The sequence below is a fragment of the Myotis yumanensis genome, unplaced genomic scaffold, assembly GCF_028538775.1.
Source record: "Myotis yumanensis isolate MYYU_CA2020_CCGP unplaced genomic scaffold, mMyoYum1.0.hap1 SCAF_7, whole genome shotgun sequence".
Classification (NCBI taxonomy): domain Eukaryota; kingdom Metazoa; phylum Chordata; class Mammalia; order Chiroptera; family Vespertilionidae; genus Myotis; species Myotis yumanensis.
The window spans coordinates 48814140-48840223 of record NW_027223758.1 but is presented as its reverse complement, the minus strand read 5'-3'; the positions used below and the strand labels follow the sequence as shown (position 1 = coordinate 48840223).

Below are 26084 nucleotides of genomic sequence, written 5' to 3'. Positions count from 1 at the left end.
TCTAATTAGTAGATTATACTTTTATTATTATAGATATGTATACACACACACCCATATAACCATGATAGAAGAGACACACATTCACTCAGCATCTCTGGTGAATGATGGCAGGGGACCAGGGTATATGATGGGAGTGGGGATAACATTTCTGTAGTATATCTCTAAAGCTTTTTACAATAGATGGAAAATATATTATATTATATACATTATAGTTGTTAGATCTACATAATCACTATATGAATTTCTGCTATCTATATTAATCTCTATATTTTTTCCTTTACCGATAAGCATAATTAAAACAAGATAAAATATGATGAATTAAAATGAGCAGAGATAGCAGAAGGCTCTTTGGGGAAGGAGAGGCATAGCTGCAAATTAGAGACATTTGCATCCAATTAAACCTTTCACAAAAGGAATTGCACAGGCAGTTCTGTTTTCTTTTAGTCAACTTTGCCTTCCTCCCTGAAAGAAATGTATTTTGTTATCTATCCAAAGTCCTTACACTTTCTAACAAGAGCCATGAATGCTACAGAGATTCTTTGAAGATCTTCAAGTCTAGCCAGTATACTTTATGACATACACTGAATATGTTGCATTGAGAAATAATGACAAATTAATGATTGATGTGCATTGTTATTCCGTAATACACTCAGTTGCATGCTAATATTTAGCCCAATGTCTAATTCTTATTTAAAACTCAAAAAATTGTAAGTATATTAAAAAACAGTGCCATGTTATTCTCATAAACAGGGTCCAAAGGAAATGTTTTCAGTGAAGCAGAGGTATTTAGAGCCCTGTGCATATCTATAAGAGAGTGAAATTCTATAAACTGGAAGGAAAAAGCCTACAATAATAATACTAATAAAATCTGCCAGCTTGCCTATATAGAGTTGCCTATAGAGAATGGTATTTAAGCCTTCCTTCTCCTGCAAACATATACTTTGAAATGGAATTACTTCAGAGCTTCCTGCTACTTTTATTGGAAAGGCAGTTAGAAATCATATAAGTTCCACTTCATATTTTATCTCTCATGCCACATTTAATAATATAATCGCAAAGAAGGTCCCATAATGAGGCATAATTCTTCTCATAACAAAAAAGTGCCATTTTCAGAAGAAATTCAGAACATGCCAAGTGAGACTGGGCACAAGTATCCATAGCTGGTTTTATGTATTTTTTTAATCACTGCCATACAGAGTAAGCCAAATTCAAGTTATAAAAAAGGTGCAATCATTAGGAAAGAGATGAGGCATTTTCTTTGTAGACAAGAGAAATGACTTAGAAATGTTATAAATGTGGCTATTGTACCAACATAAATTAACTTATTAATCACAATTTATTTGTATATTATTTGTAAACAAAATAATTCACCAGATGAGAACAATAGGATGTAGAAATGGAAAGAAATAAATGCACAATAAACCAATAATTGGATTTGCCCAGCTGCTTTGACATATTTCTCCAGAGTTTTTGCAGTTAGAGAATACTTAGTGAAAACCCACCAGGAAATTATGCATAAATTCATAATCACACAGAACTTTTATGAAGTACTTACAATATACTCTACCTCAATTTTCAGGCTAGAATATTACATTTGAATGGGATCTCAAATATATCTGTTCATGTTTTTTTATTTATAGTCAAGGAAACTGAGGTCCAAATAAGTCCAAGGTGACAGCTGTTTGGAAGTGAAACCGGAAGAAAAATCCCAGCCGTGTGTTTGTTCTGGAGCACCTGGGCAACTTTTCTTCTTAAGAAACATAAAAGAGAAATAATTCATGGACTAAATAAAGCTCCATTCAAAACCAAATAATTGCTATGTTATTAATGAGGGTAATTGCTATCTAACAAGGGAATAGAAGGTCTCATGTCAAATCATCATCTTAGAAGAGTATTTAAAAAGAGGCTTTGGTGGTCAGAAACAATCACAGAAGAGACTTGAAAAGATCAGTCTTTCATTGTGTTTAATAACAATTTGTCAAAGCTTTAATATGAAAAATGATTTCATGCCAAAGTTGTGTGGGTCATTGAGAATACAAAGATGAATAACACACTCTCCTTTTAAGGCTGACAAACACTTTTGTGGCAGAGTGATATTTAAAATATAAGGACAATGAGGAAAGTGCTATAATTCAATCTGATAGAAATTTTTATGGGAATATTTTACTGCAGGTGGAAATCAAGGAAAACTTCACCAAGAAAGTAACTTTTGGGGAGTTTTGAAAAGTGAGTAGGGTTAGGGCTGAAGTTAGAGCAGAAAGATTGAAGGGTTCTGAAAATTATATTGGAAAGTAGTTCTAAAGATAATCCATTTTTTCTTTCATAGAGGGTAGTTAATAGTATAATGCACTGAATATGCAGGAGTAAGATTTCTGTCCCTTATCCTAATCTATAAAAACCCTGGGTCCTAATGACCAGTAACCACTGAGGCTACCAACCAAAGTCAGTCCTGCAGTCAGCTGGGTTGCCGAGGCAACCCAGGACTGCTTCTGCTGCAGGTGCAGTGCCCCAGCACTGACTGCTGAGGGGGCTGTGAATCAGGGCCAGAGAGAGGCCTGAAGAGAGAAAGAGGGACTAATCCGTTGCCTCTGTGGCAGCTTTTGATCAGCACTTGCCTCTCTCTTTCTCTCCCAGTCTAGCCAGCAGCCACGCCTCCATTTCTCTCCAGGCCTCCACCAGGGCTGCTGATCAGCCCTGCATTTCTGATCAGGCCCCGTTCATAGACCCAGAGATGCTGACTGGCATAGGAACCGACCAATCAGAACCAAATTGGCCAGCAGAGGAGGGCATTTGGGGGCAAGATCAGGCTGGCAGGGGAGGGCTGTTGGGGGCGAGATCAGGCTGGCAGGGGAGGGTAATTAGGGGCAATCAGGCAGGCAGAGGCAGTTAGGGGCAACCAGGCCAGCAGGCAGGTGAGCAGTTAGGAGCCAGCGGTCCCAGATTGAGAGAGAGATGTCTGACTGCCCTGTGGGGTTGGGCCTAAACTGGCAGTCAGACATTCCCCAAGGGGTCCCCAATTGGAGAGGGTGCAGGCTGGGCTGAGGGAAACCCCTTCTGTGCACGAATTTCATGCACCAGGCTTCTAGTAACCATATAAAACAGGGCCATTATCTTTAAAAATACTCTATAAAAACATCCACATCTCTTCCAAAGAGATGTTGGTGCATGCACACACACACACACGCACACACACACACAGTGAACACATGATTCATTTACTTGGCCATTCAAAAATTCTGATTGGATGCTGACTCTGGGCCAATGATGGTTAGAGTTACTCAGCTAAAACAAACTCGCTCTCTGCTTTTATGGAGTTTGCAATGTGGTGAGCACAATCGGATCATAGGAAGGATATAAGTCATGGTTTGTCTTTCTTGCCAAAACTACAAACCATAATGCTCTGTATACCAAATACCACTCCTCATGCCCTCATCCTAGGCCCGTGGTCGGCAAACTGCGGCTTGCGAGCCACATGTGGCTCTTTGGCCCCTTGAGTGTGGCTCTTCCTAAGCCTTAGGAGTACCCTAATTAAGTTAATAACAATGTACCTACCTATATAGTTTAAGTTTAAAAAATTTGGCTCTCAAAAGAAATTTCAATCGTTGTACTGTTGATATTTGGCTCTGTTGACTAATGAGTTTGCCGACCACTATCCTAGGCCATGCTGCACAAAACTAGCCTTTCTGAAAAATATGTTTTCTTAATATATCTGTGTTAAAAATATTTAGCTTTTTTTCTTTTATGCCCAGACTAAAATTCCAACTTCGTTATTCTAGTATTTAAGATCTTTCAAAATCTCATTGGCCCACCTGTCCTCTGACTACTCTCCTATCTAAACTGCACCTATTGCACCTGCTTTATAGGGTTTAATACCATCAGAAATGGTTTTATTCATTTTAAGGGCAGATACTTGGTTTATTTTTTTTTTACTCCTCACTTCCCAGCAGCTAGGAGAGGATCATGCAGATGGATAAGGCACTATACCTATGCTAACAAATTCCTACTTTCCAAACTGTCTTCTCCAGGTGGCTCATTGTCATTCTTGAGAAGAACTTACCCTTTGCTCCTGAACTTGCTTGAACACTGTAACTGCCTGGAAAAAAACATTTGCAGCAATGCTCACCTCATTCTTTTATTCAGCCTATCCAGTGTTTGCTGACTCTCAGCCTGAAATTATGTTACCTTTCATTAGTATTTCACCATGAATATTATTCCTCCTCATGACAAATGTTTGTGTGATTTTTCAATTGTTACTTAAATATACTCTTACTCTGTATGACTATGTTTGGTTTCCTAAGTAGGCTAGAATCCCTGAAAACAGGGATAAGATACCACTTTGTTTATTTATTTTCAAAATTGTATTTATACCAAAAGTCTATCTATAATAATAAAAGCATAATATACTAATTAGACTGGACGTCCTTCCAAACATCCTTTTGGACAAAGCCAGGGATGCGAGGAAAGCCCAGGTCCCGGGTGCCAGAGGGAAGCTGGTGCCAGCAGCTAGGGGAAGGAAGGCCTACTATTGCATAAATTTCGTGCATTGAGCCTCTAGTATTTTTAATAATTGCCTAGCAGGAGATGCAAAGAGTGGATAATGGAATTCTTGACACAAGCTGATGCCAATCAACGAAGGGTTTGTAACATGGCCAAGAGTAACTCCTCTGTAGAGAAGGGTTTATAGTTATATCTTTACTAGAGGCCCGGTGCACAAAAATTTGTGCACTCGGGGGGGAGAAGGGGGGTCCCCCAGCCCGGCCTGTGCCCTCTCGCAGTTTGGGACCCCTCAGGAGATAACGACCTACTGGCTTAGGCCTGCTCCTGGGTGGCAGAGGGCAGGCCCAATCCCTAGGTGCAGCCCCTGGTCGGGCTCAGAGCAGGGCTGATTGGGGAGTTGGGGCGCCGCCCCCTGGCATGCACAGAGCAGGGCGGATTGGGAGGTTGCGATGCCACCCTCAGTCACGCTCAGGGTAGGGCTGATTGGGGGGTTGGGGCACGGCCCCCTATCACACTCAAGGCAGGGTAGATGGGGAGGTTGCGGCACCACCCCCTGTCACGCACAGAGCAGGGCCAATCAGGGGGTTGGGGCTTTGCCCCTTGTCACGCACAGGGCAGGGCCCATCGGGGGGTTGGGGCTCCGTACCCTGCAGGGCCAATCAGGGGGTTGGGGCGCTGCCCCCTGTCATGCACAGAGCAGGGCCGATCAGGGGGTTGAGGATCTCCCCCCTGTCACGCACAGAGCACGGCTGATCAGGGGGTTGAGAGGCCCCCCCCTGTCACTCACAGAGTAGGGCCCATAAGGGAGTTAGGGCACCGCCCCCTGTCACACACACAGCAGGGCAGATCAGGGGGTTGGGGCGCTGCCACTGTCACACTCAGGGCAGGGCTGATGGGGAGGTTATGGCTCTACCCCATCACACACAGAGCAGGGCCTGTGTAGGGGGGGAGGGTTGGGGCGCCACCCTCTATCACCCACAGAGCAGGGCCGATCAGGGGGTTGGGGCACCGCCACTCTCACACTCAGGGCAGGGCCGATGTGGAGGTTATGGCTCTACCCCATCACACACAGAGCAGGGCCCGTGTCGGGGGGGGGGGGGTTGGGGCGCCACCCTCTATCACCCACAGAGCAGGGCCGATCAGGGGGTTGGGGCACCGCCACTCTCACACTCAGGGCAGGGCCGATGGGAAGGTTATGGCTCTACCCTGTCACACACAGAGCAGGGCCTGTGTGTGTGTGTGTGTGTGGGGGGGTTGGTGCGCCGCACCCTGTCACACATAGAGCAGCAGGACGATCAGGGGGTTTGGGCGCTGCCCCCTGTCATGCTGATCCGGTGCCAGGAGGCCTCGCGGCTCCGCTGATCCCAGTGCTGGGAGGCATATTACCCTTTTACTATATAGAATAGAGGCCTGGTTCACAGGTGGGGCTGGCTGGTTTACCCTGAAGGGTGTCCTGGATCAGGGTGGGGGTCCCCACTGGGGTGCCTGGCCAGCCTCGATGAGGGGATGATGGCTGTTTGCAGCTGGTCACACACCACTGGGGTGCCTGGCCAGTCTGGGTGAGGAGCTGAGGGCTGCTTTCAGGCTGGCAGTTGACTGAAGCTCCCAACTGCTCCTTTTTTTCTTTTCTTTTTTTTTATTCTGGGTCAGCTTTAGCTCTGGCTCTAGCTCTGAGGCTTCCGCTGCTGAAAGCAGGTATCTGGTTTGTTTGCGTTCTATAATTGAAACAATGTATAACTCCAGCTCTGAGATCCCGGCAGCTGAAAGCTGGTTTCTGGGGTTTTGTTTAGCTTCTATATTTGTTACAATGTTTCTTAGAGTTGCAGCTCAGAGGCCGGCAAGTCAGGCGGGGAACGTTGGAGTCTGCAGTCACTGGAGCAAGCAAGCCTCAGGTTCGCTTCCAGCTGCCTGGCTGCCAGCCGCCATCTTGGCTGACAGTTAATTTGCATAAGGATATGCTGATTAGCCAATGGGAAGGGTAGCGGTCGTATGCTAATTACCATGTTTCTTTTTTATTAGTGTAGATGTTAAAGCTGGCAGAAGATTCACAATGAATAACCATCAACCAACTCTAGGATGGAAAATCACCACTGAGGAGGCAAAACACCCTATGTCTTTCAATATTGAAGTACTATGAGGCCATTAGGAGAGAGATGGAGATGCCACCAGACAGCATCTGGGTGTAAATGGTCTCAATCTAACTATGAGTCTTGGTGATCTTTTAGCTAAAACCACTAAATAAGCCTTTATTGCCACTTGTGAATGTGCAAATATGGATTTGCTTTTTAAGTGAATGCTCAAGTTATTTCATCATTGATCAACACAATAAAATTACTTTGAGGGATATGAATATAAACAGATATTCATAAACTGAAAAACCTTAAAAGTAGTCATAATAGCTAGTATCTATTGATTTTTTCTAAGTGTCACTCAGTATTGTAATTTTTAAATGTATAAACAGAATTAATTTTCATGAGTGTCATTATATTCCTGGATTTAGAGTAAAAAACTAAAGTAAGTTTTCCGTGGCTACATTTACTAAGTGGAAGAGCTGAGATTCAATTTTAGATATTCTTATTTATAAAGGCTGTGCACTTCTACTAGACATCTTCAATTTATATATTACAGGTAGTTTCATAAACTATAACATCTATGAAAACAAAACACCCTGTACACTGATTTTGCACTACTTTTAGTCAATATAAGAAGCAAGTTGAAAATCTTTTAATTTTGGTGATAGTTTTTAAGACATTAACAAATTCTTTGATACTACTCTCTTCAAGATATAAAGCTTAATACCTCCTTCTTTAAGTGTGGACTCTACTTAGTAACTGACTTTTATTAAGTAGAAATAGCAGAAATGATAGTATGCCTCTTCTGAGTTTAGGTTATAAACTAGAGGCCCGGTGCATGAAATTCATGCATGGGTAGGGTCCCTAGTAGCTGCTGGCTGCCAGCCGGGGCCTCCCTTCCCCAACCACTGACTGCTAGCTGGGGTCTCCCTTCATTCTGCGCCAGCCCCTGGTGGTCAGCACATGTCATAGCGAGCTATCGAACTCCTGGTCAGTTGAACTCCTGAGGGAATACTTTGCATGTTAGGCTTATATATATATACTAGAGGCCCAGTGCACAAAAATTTGTGCACTCGGGGGGGTCCCTCAGCCTGGCCTATGCCCTCTTGCAGCCTGGGACCCCTCAGAGGATGTCCACCTGCTGGCTTAGGCCTACTCCCTGGGGGATCAGGTCCAAGCTGGCAGTCAGACATCCCTCTGGCAGCCCAGCAGCCCTCGGGGGATGTCCACTTGCCAGCGGGGAGCAGCCCTAAGCTGCAGTCGGACATCCTTAGTGCTGCTGAGGAGGCAGGAGAGGCTCCCGCCACCACTGCTGTGCTGGCAGCCATCAGCCTGGCTTGTGGCTGAGCAGAGCTCCCCCTGTGGGAGCGCACTGACTACCAGGGGGCAGCTCCTGCATGAGTTACTGCCCCCTGGTGGTCAGTGTGTGTCATAGTGACCAGTCATTCCCAGTCATTCTGCTGTTAGGGTCAATTTGCATATTACCCTTTTATTATTTAGGCTTGAGGCCTGGTGCATAGATGGGGGCTGGCTGGTTTGCCCTAAAGGGTGTCCTGGAGCAGGGTGGGGGTCCCGCTGGGGTGCCTGGCCAGCCTGGGTGAGGGGCTGATGGCTGTTTGCAGGCTGGTCAAGCCCCCCAGTGGGGACCCTCACCCCATGGGGGTTTGGCCAGCCTGGGTGAGGGGCTGATGGCTGTTTTAAGGCTGGCCAAAGCCCCTTCAAAGTAAAAGTCCCCGCTGGGGTGCCTGGCCAGCCTGGGTGAGGGGCTGATGGCTGTTTTCAGACTGACCAAGCCCCCCGGCGACCGAAGCTCCCAGCCTTTTTGTTTGTTTGTTTTTTAATTCGCTCCAGCTCTGTGGCCATGGCCGCTAGAAGCAGGTATCTGGGTTTGTTTACCTTCTATAATTGAAACTTTGTTGCCTTGAGAGGAGGCAGCAGCCGGCCAGGAAGCTTGGCTTCCTCCATCATTGGGACAACCAAGCCTCCTGCTTGCTACAGCTCCATGGCTGCCGGCCGCCATCTTGGTTAGGTTAATTTGCATATAGTCGCTCTGATTGGCTGGTGGGAGTGGTTTGGGGCGTAGAAAAGGTATGGTCAATTTGCATGTTTGTCTATTATTAGGTAAGATAGATAGACTGTGGCTTCCATTTTGTATGCCCTCACCCCCTCTTTCAGGATCCCAAATTGTGAGAAATAAATGTCTGATGTTTAAGCTACACAGACTATGGTATTTTGTTTGGCAGCCTGAGCTAAGACACTCTAAGCACAATTATTAACATAGAATAAGTAGTTTAGGTGATGTTTGTAGTCATATGAACAGTTTTAGGAGTAGAATTAGTAGTAATAGCAGTATCATTATTATTTTTATATATCATTCCTCCATTAATAGAACAAATTCTGGAAGAAAAATATATGTCCTATAAGTTATATCCTCTATCTCTCAGTTTTATTCCCAGTTACATGACTCTACTGATATACACATTTCCACAACCTCATGCATCCACACAACTTGACTCTCTGTCCTTTGAGTCTCTGCTTCTATATAATGTTATCAAACAGGCTCAGGAAAGAAATACCTACAGCTGCCCTCAAATCTTCATACCCCCTATATTTCTTGGTTTGCTTTGTTTTTCTCTTCAGAACTGATTACTATTTGAAATATATTTTATGCATGTATATTTCATGTCATCTTCACTAATATGTAGGGAATTTTTTGGAGAATTCAGACTTTTTAACTTTTGTTCACTGCTGTTGCCTCAGGGTCTAGATGCATATCATCCTTTACCATTTTTTGAATTAATAACATATCTGGAAGATCTTTAAAGTTCAGAACAATCTAGATCTACTTCATTCATTTTTTTATGATTGTGCATTTTAAGGACATATGTTCATTTATTTACCTATTTTCATTTATAGGTCATTTGTTTTTATTTTTTATTTATTTACATTTTTTATTTATTGGTTTGAGAGAGACAGAGAGAGAGCAATTTTTTTGGATCCACTTATTTATGCATTCATTGGTTGATTCTTGTATGTGCCCTGTCCTGGGATCAAACCCACAACCTTTGTCCATCAGATGATGCTCTAACCAACTGAGCTACCTGACCAGAGCCAGTGATCATTTACTTTTATTCCTAACTTTAATTGAATTTTAAAATGTATTTTAATTCATGTTTTTATATTTCATAGCTGTTCCCACCTTTTAGGCTTCCCACTTTCAGTTCTTACTTTCCAAAAGCAAATATTTTAATTTCTTAAATTTTGCAATTAGTATTTATTTCCACTTTCCCAAAAATGTCTTATATTGATATTTTCATTTAATTTTTTATTTTCAACGTCATCATGAAAAGTTGTACACACAAGCACATGGGCGCACGCACGCCCCCCGATCCCCTTCCCCCTACACACACACACACACACACACACACACACACACACACACACATACACCATTATGTCTACTCTGCAGTTGGTTCTCTGGATTTCTGGATTTCTGGATGTGACCAAGCAGAATTCTAGTGCTTTTCTCTTACATCAACATACTAGTATATATTGGCCCTGGCCGGGTAGCTCAGTTGGTTAGAGCATCATCCCAAGACCCCAAGGTTGTGGGTTCAATCCCTGGTCAGGGCACATATAAGAATCAACCAATGAATGCATAAATAAGTGGAACAATAATTTGACGTTTCTCTCTTTCTCTTTCCTCTCTCTCTTTAAAATCAATTTAAAAACATACATTATACATCTATATGTATATGTATACATTATACATATACATATAGAAATTATACATTATACATATAGAAATATTTGGAACTAATCATTTTTCTTCCTTTCCCATTAGCTTTTTGATAAGAGGACAATGAGAAATAAATCCTTCCAAATCTATTGGTAGAGGGAATATTCAAAATCAACATTATAGCAGGTGTCTCCATTTATCGAACATAAGCTCTACAAATATTACCTATGACTTATAATGTGTTTTGGAACAGCCCTGTAAATGATTTAAAGAAACAAAAATCAATCTATCTATCTCTCTCTATTGGTCACCCAGTAAGATCCCAAGAAGCCTTATTTCTAAAGACATGAGGTAAAGAAGATGTGACAAGTGTACTTTACCTACACAGTCAATAAAATGAACATGTCTGTGAAATATAAGGAAAAACCAAAGTGCCTCCTATTTTCACTGTGTATGTGCGGGCCTTGAGTTCATTAGTATATGGACGTACACATTTTTCTTGTACATGTGTCCTTGATGTAAATATTTATGGAAACTACAAGCACTATTGTCTTCATTTGTCAGCATTTCATCATTAAGAAGGCTCACATGCTACTTACTAGTAAGTAAAGGAGAAAGGACTTCCAAGAATAGCATCTGTCTCCTTGGCAAAGCCTGCCCTGCCTGCGACCATTGGGTTTGGCACTTCTGACATGGACTGACTTGGTAAATTTTTTTTTTAATTTAAAGAAATCATTCACTTCCAGCTCAGATTCCCATTCTGACAAATGTAATGGTGTTTTGAAAAGGTAAGCAGGCCTTCCTTGCCTCCTCTGTATCCCACTATAGTCAAACCCTTTTTTTTAATATACAGTAATTTGAACAAGACAGACAACAGTTGCCACATTTTTTTATATAGAAATGTGCTATGTGGGCAGGGTGCCACTCACCCTGCCACCTGGCTTAGCTATCTCTCCAGCTCACATGCTTCCTTTCTTAATTAGAACTCAAACATGCCGACAGTTGTCCTTGCTCTGAAATTGCCTCCTTATTTCTTCTTAGTGTAGGCATCTGAATGTTATTTTATTATGAAGTAAAATTCTGGATATTTTACAAAAATGGGGTGATTTTTTATAAGGAAATTGCGTGCCTATCAGCAATATATCATCTCATTATTTCAGGTATCTTGATGATAGACCCTTTTGCATATCTATTAAAAATTGAGGGTTCTTTTTTCTCCTAATTACAAAATCCAACCAAAGAAAAAACAGAATATAATATTCATCTTAGGTGATATTCACCTCACCTAAACATAGATTTTATAAACCTGAAGTGAGTTGGCTGTTAGGAGAGAAAAATGGCAAGAACAAGTATGATCAATTTCCTAGAGTTCTTTAATTTATGGAGTTAAAAATAAGAAAGAAATACAGAACAATAGTTAAGAACAAAAGTGTACAAGCATATTTTTGCTCATTAGTATAAGTAAGAAATAAAATAATCTGAATGCTTGTTTAATCAAGGAACAATAAGAAAAGTCCCTTTTGTAACCCCAAAACTAAATTTAAATAATATAGATGAAATGCTAGGGTGGGTCTAAAGGCACCTTTCTCTAGAGTCAATGGCATTGACCACGTAAAAATATCAAATGATAAGTGACATATAAATGTGCATGTGGATCACAGGTTCTTTTGGATGAGTCTTCATTGGTAAGTATGTCAATATTGGGATATTGGGTTACATGTTTTCTGAAAACCAGAGTATTCATCCTTCCACTAAGATAAATATTCAAAAAAAGAGATCCTAAACCTTTGGAAAGCACACCTTTGGTTCACTTTTTAATCCAACTCCAACAGAGGGCACATTGTCTTTGTCTATTTTGAGAAGAGATGACTATAATATCAGTTGCCACCATCATGAGTTGTTGGGCAGAGACACATGGAGAGGAAGTCTGATTTTAAGGAATACAGATCAATAAAGTCCAGCTCAATCCAGAAGTATAGGAAGTTATGAAATCCAAACATATCTCCATCAAAGTCTCATGGTGTGCAGGCAAGAGCAGATTTAAGACATGATCTCCATAGCCATCATGACCTAACAATATTGGAATGGAATTCATTGATGGGAGCTTTCAGTCCTAAAGACCTTTTCAAAACAGAGGAACTGAGGATAGCCCTGCTGAAATGCTAGTCATCAATAAATATTTGAAGAGCTTAATGTATGCAAGCATTTTAAAAGATTGTTCCTAATAGAAGAAAGACATAAATAATTGTCTTCATTAGGCATGGGAATGGACTAGAAAGCAAATTGATCTGCTTGTGTTGGTTCTCTAAGGAGAGATTTGGAGCATTCTAAGTTTTCTTTTAAAAACAAGAGTATCTTTAATGATTCTTTCATGTCATTAAACTGCTAAAATAGGAAAGTTGTGTTTTGGTTTTTTGTGTGTGTGTTTTTGGTTGTTTTTTATTCAGATTACCCTCCTCATTCCGTATTTTAATTCAGACTTCTGTCGGGTTGGACATTAGTCTATTGAAGTTTGCTTTCAATTAAGTGGCTGGTGACAGCCTGAGAGTCATTGTACTGTGATGCAGAAAATGATCCACTTTTAAATGGGTTAATGATCAAACATTAATGGGAAATCTCAAAGAAAGCAAGCCCACTTCTGTTAGTACTATTGACCACACAATAGTCAATTGCCTCTTTCCCACCTTTTAAAATAGAATGCTTCTTTCAACATTGAATTCTAAAATTTCCACCTTCCAGATTATTTTCCCTTCCGCTCGTAAATACTCACTCCCCTATATTTTTAACCCAACCTACTTCTGCTCATCCCTGTCAGACTCACTCATCTCCCTTCTGGAGCTCCCGCTCACCACCATGTTAAACAATCACTCTCTTCACCTAACTCAGTGGTCGGCAAACCACGGCTTGCGAGCCACATGCGGCTCTTTGGCCCCTTGAGTGTGGCTCTTCCACAAAATACCATGTGCAGGCGTGCACATACAGTGCCATTGAAACTTCGTGGCCCATGCACAGAAGTCAGTTTTCGGAAAGGAGATAGACGAAACAAGTATACAAGATGAGTGTGGATGGGAGAATTGGAAGGGGTCAACCTCAGCGAACGTACCTCAATCAGATTGAGGATGTTTTTAGCAAAGGCCAACTTAGGAGTACCCTAATTAAGTTAATAACAATGTACCTACCTATATAGTTTAAGTTTAAAAAATTTGGCTCTCAAAAGAAATTTCAATCGTTGTACTGTTGATATTTGGCTCTGTTGACTAATGAGTTTGCCGACCACTGACCTAACTCTTTCTAATTTGACTTGTCTCTACACTTGCACCTCTGTATCCCTTTAGCATCTTCATCTGTTGGCATAACCTAAGTAGCAGTACCAAATTTTGACTGTTATTCTGTCACTTGGACCCAACCTTTTGGCTGCATACTAAATGCCTGCTGTGATGTGACCAGTGTTGATGGCTCTAACTTATATATATTTTTCATCTGCATTAGCAATATAAACACAAAAATGAAGTTTTATTTTCCAAACTTGCTATATTTTATAGTTTCAAACATGGCATTCTCCCAGCCCATTCCCCTTCACCATTTTGCTCAAAAATGAATTTCTTAGAGTAAGGGACAGGGGATAGAAGAACTTGGTTGGGGTGCTGGTGAGTTGTAGGCTCAGTCAGCTGTGTGGAAGCATTTAAGAGGCACAGGTGGGGCCAAAAATAAAAGCCTTTTTTAAGAGAAAATGGATGATCTGTTTGATGCTTCTAAGAGGGAAGACAGAAGAGGGGGGCATAAGAGATCAACCAAAGGATTTGTATGCATGCATATAAGCATAACCCATGGACACAGATAGTAGGGGGGTGAGGGCATGTGCTGGGGGGTGGGGACGGCTGGGGAGAGCACAGTGGGGGGAAAAAGAAGACATATGTAATACTTTAAACCATCAGTTCTCAACCTGTGGGTCGCGAACAATGAAAACACATCCTGCATATCAGATACTTACATTACGATTCATAACAGTAGCAAAATTAGTTATGAAGTAGCAACGAAAATAATTTTATGGTTGGGGGTCACCACAACATGAGGAACAGTATTAAAGGGTCACGGCATTATGAAGGTTGAGAACCACTGCAACAATAAAGAATTTAAAAAAAGAGAGAGAAAATGAACAAAAAAAAATTTACCCTTCTATGATTCCTTCCAGAAAGTTATTTGAAAACACTCTTGTTTAAATATCTTCCTTCACCAAGAGAATTTCTTATGCTATGCTGTGCTGAGAAAATCAGTATTCTCAGTGACTCCATTCCTTTAGCTGCCCAAATTATAGCAATCTGACTTTCAAATGGAGTTACTTTCATTAATAGATTTTAAAATAAAGCCAGCACACATACTTTTCTTTAATTAAAGGCACTGTAATGGAAAGTGTCTTAATCTGAGCTGGTGATTTTACCTTTTAAAAAATCATGCAGCCCTAGTCAGTTTGGCTCAGTCGATAGACGTCAGCCTACGGACTGAAGGGTCCCAGGTTCGATTCTGGACAAGGGCAAATGCCTGGGTTGTGGGCTTGATCCCCAGTAGGGGGCATGCAGGAGGCAGCCGATCAATGATTCTCATCATTGATGTTTCTATTTCTCTATCCCTCTCCGAAATCAATAAAAATATATTTTTAAAAAATCATGCATACGTGACCTCTAACATAACTAATTTTTCTTTTTCTTTTTTTAAAATTTTTATTGAATTTATTTGGGTTATCTATCCTATATAATAAAGAGCTAATATGCTAATTAGACCAGATGGTAGAACAACCTTCTGGAATAACCTTCTGGAATGACCTTGCGGAACGATCAGTGGGCAGGGCTGCAAGGCAGCCAGGGCATGAGGGCCAAGGCAGCCGGGACTGCGAGAGCTGAGCCCCTCACATGAATTTCGTGCATTGGGCCTCTAGTATATATATATATAAGAGCCTAATATGCAAGGTGTCCCCTGAGGAGTTGGACTGCCCGGGAGTTTGATCGCTCACTATGACTTGTGCTGACCACCAGGGGGCAGTGCAGAATGAAGGGAGGCCCCAGCCGGTGGCCAGCAGCTGGCAGCCACTAGGGACCATACCCTTGCACAGATTTCGTGCACTGGGCCTCTAGTATTGGTTAATAAATTACATAAGTTTCAACTGTAAAATTCTATAATACATCATCTGTATATTGTATTGTGAAATCCAAGCTATTTTTCAATTCTCATTCTGTATTATAGAAAAGATCTGTACTAGATTTTTGGTTATTTGCATCATAGAATATATATTCAAGACTGGCTAAAATATGTTAGTAGATTCAAGTCTTATATTTTCCTGAAAAATTATTTACTTCCTTGGCTATGGGGGTTAGAATAAATAGGCTCAGCTTTGCATTCTTGGTTGTAAATATCTAATCCTTATTTTGGCTATTGTAGCAGATGGAATTTATGTTGAAGATATCAAGTTGCTCACAAAATCAGCAGGAAGCTGGGAAGTCATGCTCCCAAAATGGGGGGAAATAAATAAGCAAGGGACACTGCTGCAGAACCATATTCAACTCAGGCTTCAGGAAACATCCAAGGGCTACGATGCTGGTATACTGGCTGGGGGGAACCACTGGGGAACATGGTCAGTGGGCACTGGGCACATCTGACTGAAGAGTGTAAATTACATGGCTGCAGTAACCAGTGGAAAACTTTCTGTCACTAGTTTGTCTGATATAAAATATCCACATCTATGAAAGTTTACATGATGAAGAGCAAACAAAACAAATCGCAACCAGTGAACATGTACTAAACAATGTATACTCTCTGGGCCTTACCTATCCACCAAACAATAACACAAATTATGTTTCCTGTTTTCTGAATGCCAGATTGAGAGAGGACTTGTCATCACTGTGACCCCTTACAATTTGATTCCCTGGGTGGGCAAGCTTTTTGACTCGAGGGCCACAATGGGTTCTTAAACTGGACCGGAGGGCCAGAACAAAAGCATGGATGGAGTGTTTGTGTGAACTAATATAAATTTAAAGTAAACATCATTACATAAAAGGGTATGGTCTTTTTTTTTTTTTAGTTTTATTCATTTCAAACGGGCCGGATCCGGCCCCCGGGCCGTAGTTTGCCCACGGCTGCTAGATACTACCTTTAAATGAATATTTGAAAGTATTTGCATAATGAATTTATTCACCTTCAAAAAACTCTGACCCTAGAATAAGACATTAAAATGCCTTCTTGCTGTGGTAGGCAGAATAATGAGCCCCAGTCCAAAGATGCCTACACAGGAAACTGTGTAACTAGTGACTATCGAATCTGACCCACAAAAGGTACTTTGCAGATGAGATTAATGTTAAGGACTTCCATATAGAGACTCTTCTGGATTATATGGATGGGCCAGATCTAATCACATGAATCCTTGAAAAGCAGAGAACTTTTCCCAGCTGTGGTCAGGAGAAGTGACAAGAGAAATAGGATCACACAGATGCCACATTACTGGCTTTGAAGATGGAGGTGAACAGCCTCTAGAAGCCTCTAGAACAGTGGTTCTCAACCTTGGCTGCACATTAGAATCACCTGGGAATCTTTTTAAAATCCTGATTTCTGGGCCCCATCCTCCGGAAATTCTGTTTCTTTGTTACTAATGTTGTGGCCCCAACCCATAACAAAGAAACAGAATTTCCGGAGGATGAGGCCCAGAAATCAGGATTTTAAAAAGATTCCCAGGTGATTCTAATGTGTAGCCAAGGTTGGGAACCACTGCTCTAGAAGTTAGAAAAGGCAAGGAAAAAGATTTTCCCTAGAGTTTCCAGAAAGGAATGTGCTAAGTCCAGTGAGACCCTTTGAATTTCTGACCTCCAGGACTGTGAGATAATACTTTTTTTGGAAGATGCTAAATGTATGGTAATTTGTTATGCAGCAATAGAATATAACACAGTTGTTCTCTTGTGAGTAAACAGGTAGCTGGTCTTCCCTTTGCTGCATATATGCATCAGGTGAGACTCAGGAAGAGTAAACACTTAATAGCAAAGTGATATTCAGGTGTTAAACAGCCAACATAACCTAGTTCACCTACTTTCCTGCAACCAGTTTGCAAGGTTAAATAACAATATGCTATACTGCGTATACATTATTGTGAAATTATCAGTGTTGAGGATGACATATTACACTTCAATAAAAAGAATTTCAGAAAAATAAAATTTTAAGTTGAGTTACTTATTAAAAATCCAAAATTCCTAAGGGTAAATATTAATGTTAACATCAAGAGAAAGGCATTGTTAATATGCATAGTATGTCTTCTGTTTCAATTATAAAACAAATTGGGTGATGGGCACACAATGAAATATATAGATTATGTATCATAGAATTGTACACTTGAAAACTATATAAACTTATTAACCAAGTAGAGGCCTGGTGCACGAATTAGTGCACAAATGGGTCCCTCAGCCTAGCCAGCGATCGAGGCCTATCAGGGGGCCATCGAGGTGGGGGGAGGCACCATGGGAGGTTGGCCAGCTGGCCCCCCCATTAGGGTCGATCTGGGGGGCTGGCTGAGCTGGGGGCGGAGGGGCCACATGAGGTTGGCTGTGGGAGCACACTGACCATCAGGAGGCAGCTCCTGTGTTGAGCGTCTGCCCCCTGGTAGTCAGTGTGTGTCATAGTAACTGGCCCACTGGTCATTCCGGTCATTCGGTCATAACAGTTTCTTAGCCTTTTATATATATAGATATCACCCAATAAATTTAATTTAAAAAGCTAAAAAACAAAACAAACCATGCAAACAAAAAGACATGTAATTGAGGCTATATTTTTAATATTTTAGCTATCTAATCACATAAAAATTATATAATCCCTCATGCAAGAATTTTCAAGCATATAAAATTGAGGAGAAATCTCCACCTCAGGGTGAATCCTGAATTGCAAATTACAAGGCAGGCTATCAGAGCAGAAGTAATTCTCTAAAAGCTAAAAAAAGAAATATCAGTGCACACTGCATTTAACAGAGCCTAGAGATAGTTGGTAGGAAGCTTCATGACAATTTGTTATAATACTTTCCCATATTAAATCTATATTAAAAATGGGTGACTTCATTGTTCAAGGGAAATAAAATATGGGCAATTATTCCTTCCTGATTTTCGGTCCTGATAATGTTAAAATGTTGTAAGTGGGTCCAACTTAATGTAACCCTAAGTGGTGGCATTGTTAACACTTGAGTCCATCAACATTCAATCTGTTTATGGTAGTTTTATGAATGCACAATAATATACACATTTCTCAAACTCACAGAAAATACATATGAATAATACACACACCAAAGTCATGGACTTTGCCTCATCAAAGATAAGTAAACATATAGATGAAATATCAGTAGGTCAACTCCATCCTTAACAGAAAAATTAGCATTCTAAAAAATCAAATTACATAGAACAAAAGCTCACTTCATTATATGTGAGAATAAATACATAGAAATTTAGGGAAATATGCCCAAAGTGTATTTTCTCCATGTTTTGCCCACTGTAATGCCTGTACTGTGTCATCTTTCAAACCAACTCCCACAACATTCAACTAAATATTTTTGAACACATAAAGGCCTTCATATGGAAACTACAACTTTGTCCCCTCTGTACTCCTTGACTTAATTATGCCATTAGTTTGATTGTCTTGTCTAGTTAATTGATTTAAAAGAATTAAAAAAGAGCTCTTATATATAAATTCTGGAGACCAAACCTATATTCCTCTGAGATAGAGAATGCCAAGCATTTTTTTTGGCTTCACATTTTAATAATCTTTTCTTAGAAGTATGATAAATATAGACACAAGGGCAGACATTATGGGTATATGGCTCCAAGAATTGTATCCACAAAAATAGCATCTGGCTCAAGGGATAGAGTATTTTCAACACCATAGACCACCCGCCATGCCTTCTCCCAACTGTCACTTTCCTCTCCATACAGGTAACCACTATCCTAATTTCTAATCTCAGAGATGAATTTTGCTAACTTTTGAATGTTGTGTATATGTCACACATGTGTCCTTTATCATTTAGGCCATCTTAAATGGAATGCTACTTGAGACATCATGTTGTGGCATGTAGCAGAAGTCTTTTTTTGGTTCACTTTTATTGTTACTTTATTTTATGAATACACCAAAATCTATTTATCCAGTCTACCTACATAGGAATTGGTAGATTGTTCTATTCTTAGCTCTTGCTTTGTAATCTTCTCATTCATATATGTCTTTTGGTATTATAATGTACAGGGTGTCTCAATAAAAAGAACAAACACTGTAACATCTGATAGCTCAATTTTGTAAATGAAATGTATTTTAATAAACATTGCCTTTATAATAATTCAAAATGTGTGTATACATTTTTGGGGACACCCTATATATATTTCTGTACATATACAAGCAGGAATACAATTGCTCCTTATAGGGTATGTGTTCATTCACCTTTAGTAGACATTGCTGAGAGCTTCCTGAAAAGGATCTAGCAATTTCATTTCAACAGTGGTGCCTACGAACTCAGGTTACCCATGCCCTAGTTGACATGTGCATTCTGCCTTTTTAATTTAGTCATTCTTTTGATTCCACAGCGATATTTTATTATTAATTTAATGTACATGATGGCTGAATCTGATCATCTTTCATGTGTTTATTTAAAAGCATTGAGCAAAGAGTACTGGATTCAAGCAAAGTAGTGGTCCTGGAAGTCTGAACAAGGTATTTTAAGGAAGGCTATATGTTTGGGCTGGACACAGATAAATAAATGTGACAATTGTCTAGTAGGAAAAAAAAATGACATTGCAGTGGAGAGAGGAAGAGGGATTTAGATTTGGTGATTCGGAGTAGTGATAACTGCCATAAAAGAAACACAGGACCGAACCTGGCTAGAGAACCTGGCTAGAACCTGGCTAGGCTGCTGATCAACTGAACGCTGTCTCCGTGTCATTCCTTCTTCCCCGACTTCATCCACACCTTTGGGAACCCCTGGACTTGCTGGGGCTGGACCCTAACAATAAGGCTCCCATGAGAAAGCACGAGAGCTTCATTTTTAACTTTAAAATCATTTTTAATAGGACAGATGAGAAACTGCATTTCCTCTTGCCTGGCACATGTCACAGGCATTTTACTCCTGTGTTGGTTTGCCCCTTGATTTCCTTCAATCATTCCTCCTACATTTTCCCTGGTCTTTCTCTCTCCAAACTCTAATGTCTTTATATATATATATATATATATATATATATATATATATATATATATATATTTTTATTTCAGAGAAGAAGGGAGAGGGAGAGAGAGAGAGAGAGATAGAAACATCAACAATGAGAGAGAATCATTGATCAGCTGCCTCCTGCACACCTTCCACTGGGGGTTGAGTCCATAACCTGGGCATGTGCCCTGACCAGGAATTGAACCTTGACCTCCTGGTTCATAGGTCAATGCTCAACCAGTGAGCAACACTGCCCAGGCTGAACTTTGATGTCTTCATGTGTTAATTCAGGTGATCATTATACTCATCCCACAGAACTGATTTAATGAAGACTGACATGAAGCACTTAGATCCTTAGGCCAGTGGAGGGTAACTATAAACAGTGCCTGACTTATACAAAACCCTATTATTAATGTCTATTAAAAGACTCAGATTAGAAAAAACTCTAAGGGCAGTTTTAGGTATTATTTTAACTAATTGTATAGTGATTGTTTCCTAATTATAGTGAGTTCTTATGAGTTCCCTTCCCCCTTTTCTCAAATGTCAGGCTATTAATCTGAGAAGATAACAAAGATAAAATGAAATAGTGGTAGTGGACTTCAACAAGGACTGAGATGGGTTTACCTAATATCTAAATAGATTAATAGAAATTATCTATATTATAAAAGGCCAGTGGCCGTAACGCCATAACGACCAAATGACCGGTCACCAGGAGGTGCATGGAGCACCTCTAGGTCCCTCCTGCCACTCACGGTGGCAGGGTGGGGCTTGTGGCTCTTGCAGCTCCTGCGGTGCAGCTGGGCTCACCCAGGGCTCGCGGCTCACACAAGGTGGGTCTGGGATCCCGTTGGCACGGCGGGTCTGGGTCTCACGCGATTTTGCACACTGGGCCTCTAGTGTTTAAATAAAAAAAGAAAAGAAAAAAGAAACACAGGCCTAGAAATATGTTAATATGTAAGGAGCACTGATGAGTCTAATGTTTCTAGAGCATAGAATAGATGGAAGGGATGATGAGAGAAAAGATTATGGAAGAAGACTCAGGCTAGATTGGGAAAAAGACGTTAATGTCCTTAGTAGGGAGATGGGGCTTTGCTATTTACAAAATAAATTGAAACCTGATATAATTTCAAAATAATAAGGAACACGTACTATGTTCCTGAAGTATTAGATTTACTAGCTTATTTTTGCCGTGTGTAACATATTCATCTTGTAGAAATCTGTGCATGCCCATAAGAAGACAGATTTAGATATCATTAATGATTAATATTGTTTCAAAATTGAAATCCATGATTCATTGTTTGTACAGAAGTGAGCTCTAATATCATGAATGAGTAATACAAAATATTGCACAAGGGAATTCATATTCATTCTATGAATAATGTGGTAGACAGCTTTTGGATTAGCTGCACAAATTATTTTACTAAGAAATCAGTCTGTATACAAAAAGGAAAACTGGGTTTAGGGCAATAGATTAAAATTGTGAAAGCAGTGGAATATTATATTTTAAAAACATTTGAACCAGTCTGTTTTCTAGAACAACATTATTTTGTTTTAATTTGTCATGAACCTATAGTTAGACCATCATGCATTCAGTTCTAAATGGCCATTTGTAGGTCAATTATCTTCAAAAAGTTATTTAAACCATATGAGCCTTATGAGTCCTATCTATAATATGGGATTATCATCATGTTACAGGAATTATTTAAATTTTAAAGGAGGAATATTGGGCACAAAATAATATTATCACATTAGTGGATAGCTCAGTTTTAAATTGCCACTGATTTTTCTCATTCTTCAAGCTATCTTCTTTTCACTTTCCAATACTTGGGTATTATTGTTTGCAAGGAAACCAACTGTGCCTGCCCTGCTTACCACTACACAATGTCAGTGACAGATATATATGTATTATTGATTTCAGAGAGGAAGAGAGAGGGAAAGAGAGATAGAAACATCAATGAAGAAAGAGAATCACTGATCGGCTGCCTCCCGCACACCCCACACTGGGGATGAAGCCCGCAACCTGCACATGTGCCCTTGACCAGAATCGAACCCAGGACCCTTCAGTCCTTAGGCTGATGCTCTATCTACTGAGCCAAACCGGCTAGGGCAGTGACAGACTCTTATGTGCTAAAATGTGAAGGCTTTTTTAAAGTTCTGTCATTGATTTTAAGAGTGCCATGGAAATACGGTAAGTTAAACACATCTGCTGATACTTACTTGAATCTAGAAGATTTATAAAGTTCTATGCAATTAATGTTTTCTCATTTCCTTAAAATTATTGGCTAGTATGTAAATAGTTTTCATACATTGACAAAGTGACTATAGATTTTCATTTTAAATTGTCAGTAATAGGGTTCTTTATTTAAAAGAATTCTAATAAAATGTTTCCTTAACTACTGGCTTACATCAGCCTTAGGATCATCTAGGTCCATGGTCGGCAAACTGCGGCTCGCGAGCCACATGCGGCTCTTTGGCCCCTGGAGTGTGGCTCTTCCTAAGCCTGAGGAGTACCCTAATTAAGTTAATAACAATGTACCTACCTATATAGTTTAAGTTTAAAAAATTTGGCTCTCAAAAGAAATTTCAATCGTTGTACTGTTGATATTTGGCTCTGTTGACTAATGAGTTTGCCGACCACTGATCTAGTGTTAATTTTTTTAGACTAACTTAATGTTTAATAAATAAAAGTGACTTCCAGGGACACATGGCAGTTTTTATTGCTTCTTCATCATGGGAACACCTCACCAGGCTGGTTTCTTCTCAGTTCTCTGACATCCCTTTGAAGTGGTCTTTCCCTGCCTAGGCCTTCTATATTTGCTTGCTCAGAATTTGTCTTATCCCTTTACACAATCCTATGCAATTTCTCTTTTAGCCACAAATATGCTTAGTATATAAATACAAAAACCTCACAAATATCACACCTGACACTTCTTTCTCCTGACCCAGCCTTCATATCTATCTTTTTCACACCCTCATCTAGGCAGAAGAGTTGAGTCAAGTGCATGACCTTGACCTTACTGATGAAGCTCTTTCCTCCACTCGCACAGGTTCTGCCCTAATAAAGGACATCAGTGTCCATAATGTAATTCAACATGGAAACCTGTGAGCTACCTTTGACTGTCCACTCTTCCTCCTGACCCTGCCCATCCCCATCCACTCCATTTTCTGAGTTACTAAACCTTGTGTGCCTCCTTGATCCATCCATGTCTCTTAGACCATGATGCAATTGGCCTCATGTGAACTATACATTCCTCATCAGGACTGTTGCATTGGTATCCTAGACCAGTGATGGTGAACCTATGACATGCGTGTCAGAGGTGACACGCAAACTCATTTTTTGGGTTGATTTTTCTTTGTTAAATGGCATTTAAATATATAAAATAAATATCAAAAATACAAATCTTTGTTTTACTATGGTTGCAAATATCAAAAAATTTCTATATGTGACACGGCACCAGAGTTAAGTTAGGGTTTTTCAAAATGCTGACACGCCGAGCTCAAAAGGTTCACCATCACTGTCCTAGACTGTATTTGCATGCACAGTTGACTCTCCAGCTATATATTCTCTCAGTCTCCTGAGTGGTGCTTATTACAGAAACAGTCTATTATCCACTCTCGTATGTCAAATTTCTACAATAATTTATTTTAAAATTATTATGAAACATAACTAATGTTCAAAAGTGTACAACATGTTAAGTAGAGGTGAAGAGCAACAATAAAATAAACAGCTGTGTACCTACCACCAAGTCAAGGCATAGAACATTCAGTGCAGTCTTTGGATTTACTCCCTGATTTTTTTTCCCTCCTTCCCAAATCAACCACCACCTTGAAAACTATACCCATGATTACTCCCTATGTCTTGTATTTTCTTCATTTTCCAATTAAACATCCCTGGGAAACATTGCATTTTTCTTCTCAGACTTATTTCTGCCCTCAATGTTATGTCTCTGAGAGTCACTGCTATTAAATGCATGAGGATTGCTTTCATTGCTTTTTTCTATTTTATTGCATATTCCACTATTATTTATATGTTCTAGAGGAGTGGTTCTCAACCTTGGCTGCACATTAGAATCACCTGGGAATCTTTTTAAAATCCTGATTTCTGGGCCTCATCCTCCGGAAATTCTGTTTCTTTGTTATGGGGTGGGGCCACAACATTAGTAACAAAGAAACAGAATTTCCGGAGGATGAGGCCCAGAAATCAGGATTTTAAAAAGATTCCCAGGTGATTCTAATGTGCAGCCAAGATTGAGAACCACTGTTCTAGAGTATGTACCTTCTGATTGTCTTCAGTATCTTGTTGTGATGACCATAGTTACTCTTGTCTTTCTTGTAATTGTCCTGGACACATGTGCAAGAGATTCTTGAAGTTTCCTGCTCTGTGGCGTCAGTCCTGCATTTCAGCGAAAGGCACCAATGCGCTGCAGAAACCCGGGGAGCTGCTACCCCAGGTGTCATTGCATAGCAGTTGAATGAGGCTGGCTAAGGGTAGAGCCAGGCCTCAGGAGCTTTTAAAGATCCTCAGGTGATTCCCCGTGCATCAGTTGGAAACATTCAGAGAAGGGGCTGGTTCAACTCTCCCTGAGACGCCAGGCATGTTTTGCAAACGAAGCGGTCATAATCCATTTTCCATCTCCAGCTGCGGTGGGTGAGTGTTTCTGCTCTTCTGTATCTTCACCAAGGTTTTATATCATCCAATTTTTAAAATTTTTGTCAAGCTGGTTGTTGAGAAATAGCATTTGCATGGGGTTTTAGTTTGTCTTTCTCTTGGTTGCTGATGAGGTTGAACATTTGTGTTGACTTGTAAGTGGGCCATTTCTGTGTTTTCAGCTGGAAAAATCCTTTTTGTATTTCTGCCTGAAATAGTATAGGTTTATTTGTTGGTTGGTAGAAAAAATCATTTATTGTTTGGTAGAAAATATTTATATTTTGTTGAAAATCCTTAGATAGACATCTTTGTCTGGCTGTGAGAATTCTGCCCTGTACCTATGAATTTTAGAAATTTTGTGGAGACAAGAGCATTTGATTAAATGTGTTTTTTTTCCTTAATATTCAATGTAGTCTGATATTTTTAAATGAAACTATCCATACGTCTTTTGCATAAACCCTCTGTGTTCAAACAGTAGTATTTCATAGTATTTCAATTTTCTAATATTGTAGTTAGAGAATTTGCATCTATTATTTTGATGTGATGTGTTTATACTTTTCTATGTGTTTTTATGTGCAGTGTTGCATTCGTTTAGAGTTATTTTAAAGAGTATTTAATTATTTTTGACTTCAGAAAGGTTTTCTATATTTTAAAGAAAACATTTTTCCATGTGGAGTAGTTTTGTTTTTACGACAGAGCAGTCAGATAGCTAAGTCTCCCTTATAAGAAGCATCCTAGCTTTGTTATGTGCTAGTTGTGTAACCTTCAAGTATTAGTAGGCTAGCCCTGTGTGGGGGGGAGGGTTGTGTTTTCTGATAATGAAACAAGAATAATTAGTTACATTTGTTTCCCCGGAGTTTTTCTTTCTTATTTGTTCATTCTTCAAAGAGTAAGCAGGCTGTAACTTGGCACATTTTCCCAAGT

The 26084-nt window shown here is 40.1% G+C and overlaps 1 pseudogene; it reads right to left on the bottom strand.

Moving 5' to 3' along the window:
- The window catches only part of LOC139013487 (protein BANP-like), a 41224-nt pseudogene extending 17507 nt beyond the window's left edge, over positions 1-23717 (bottom strand).
- Positions 23718-26084: the final 2367 nt, after the last annotated feature.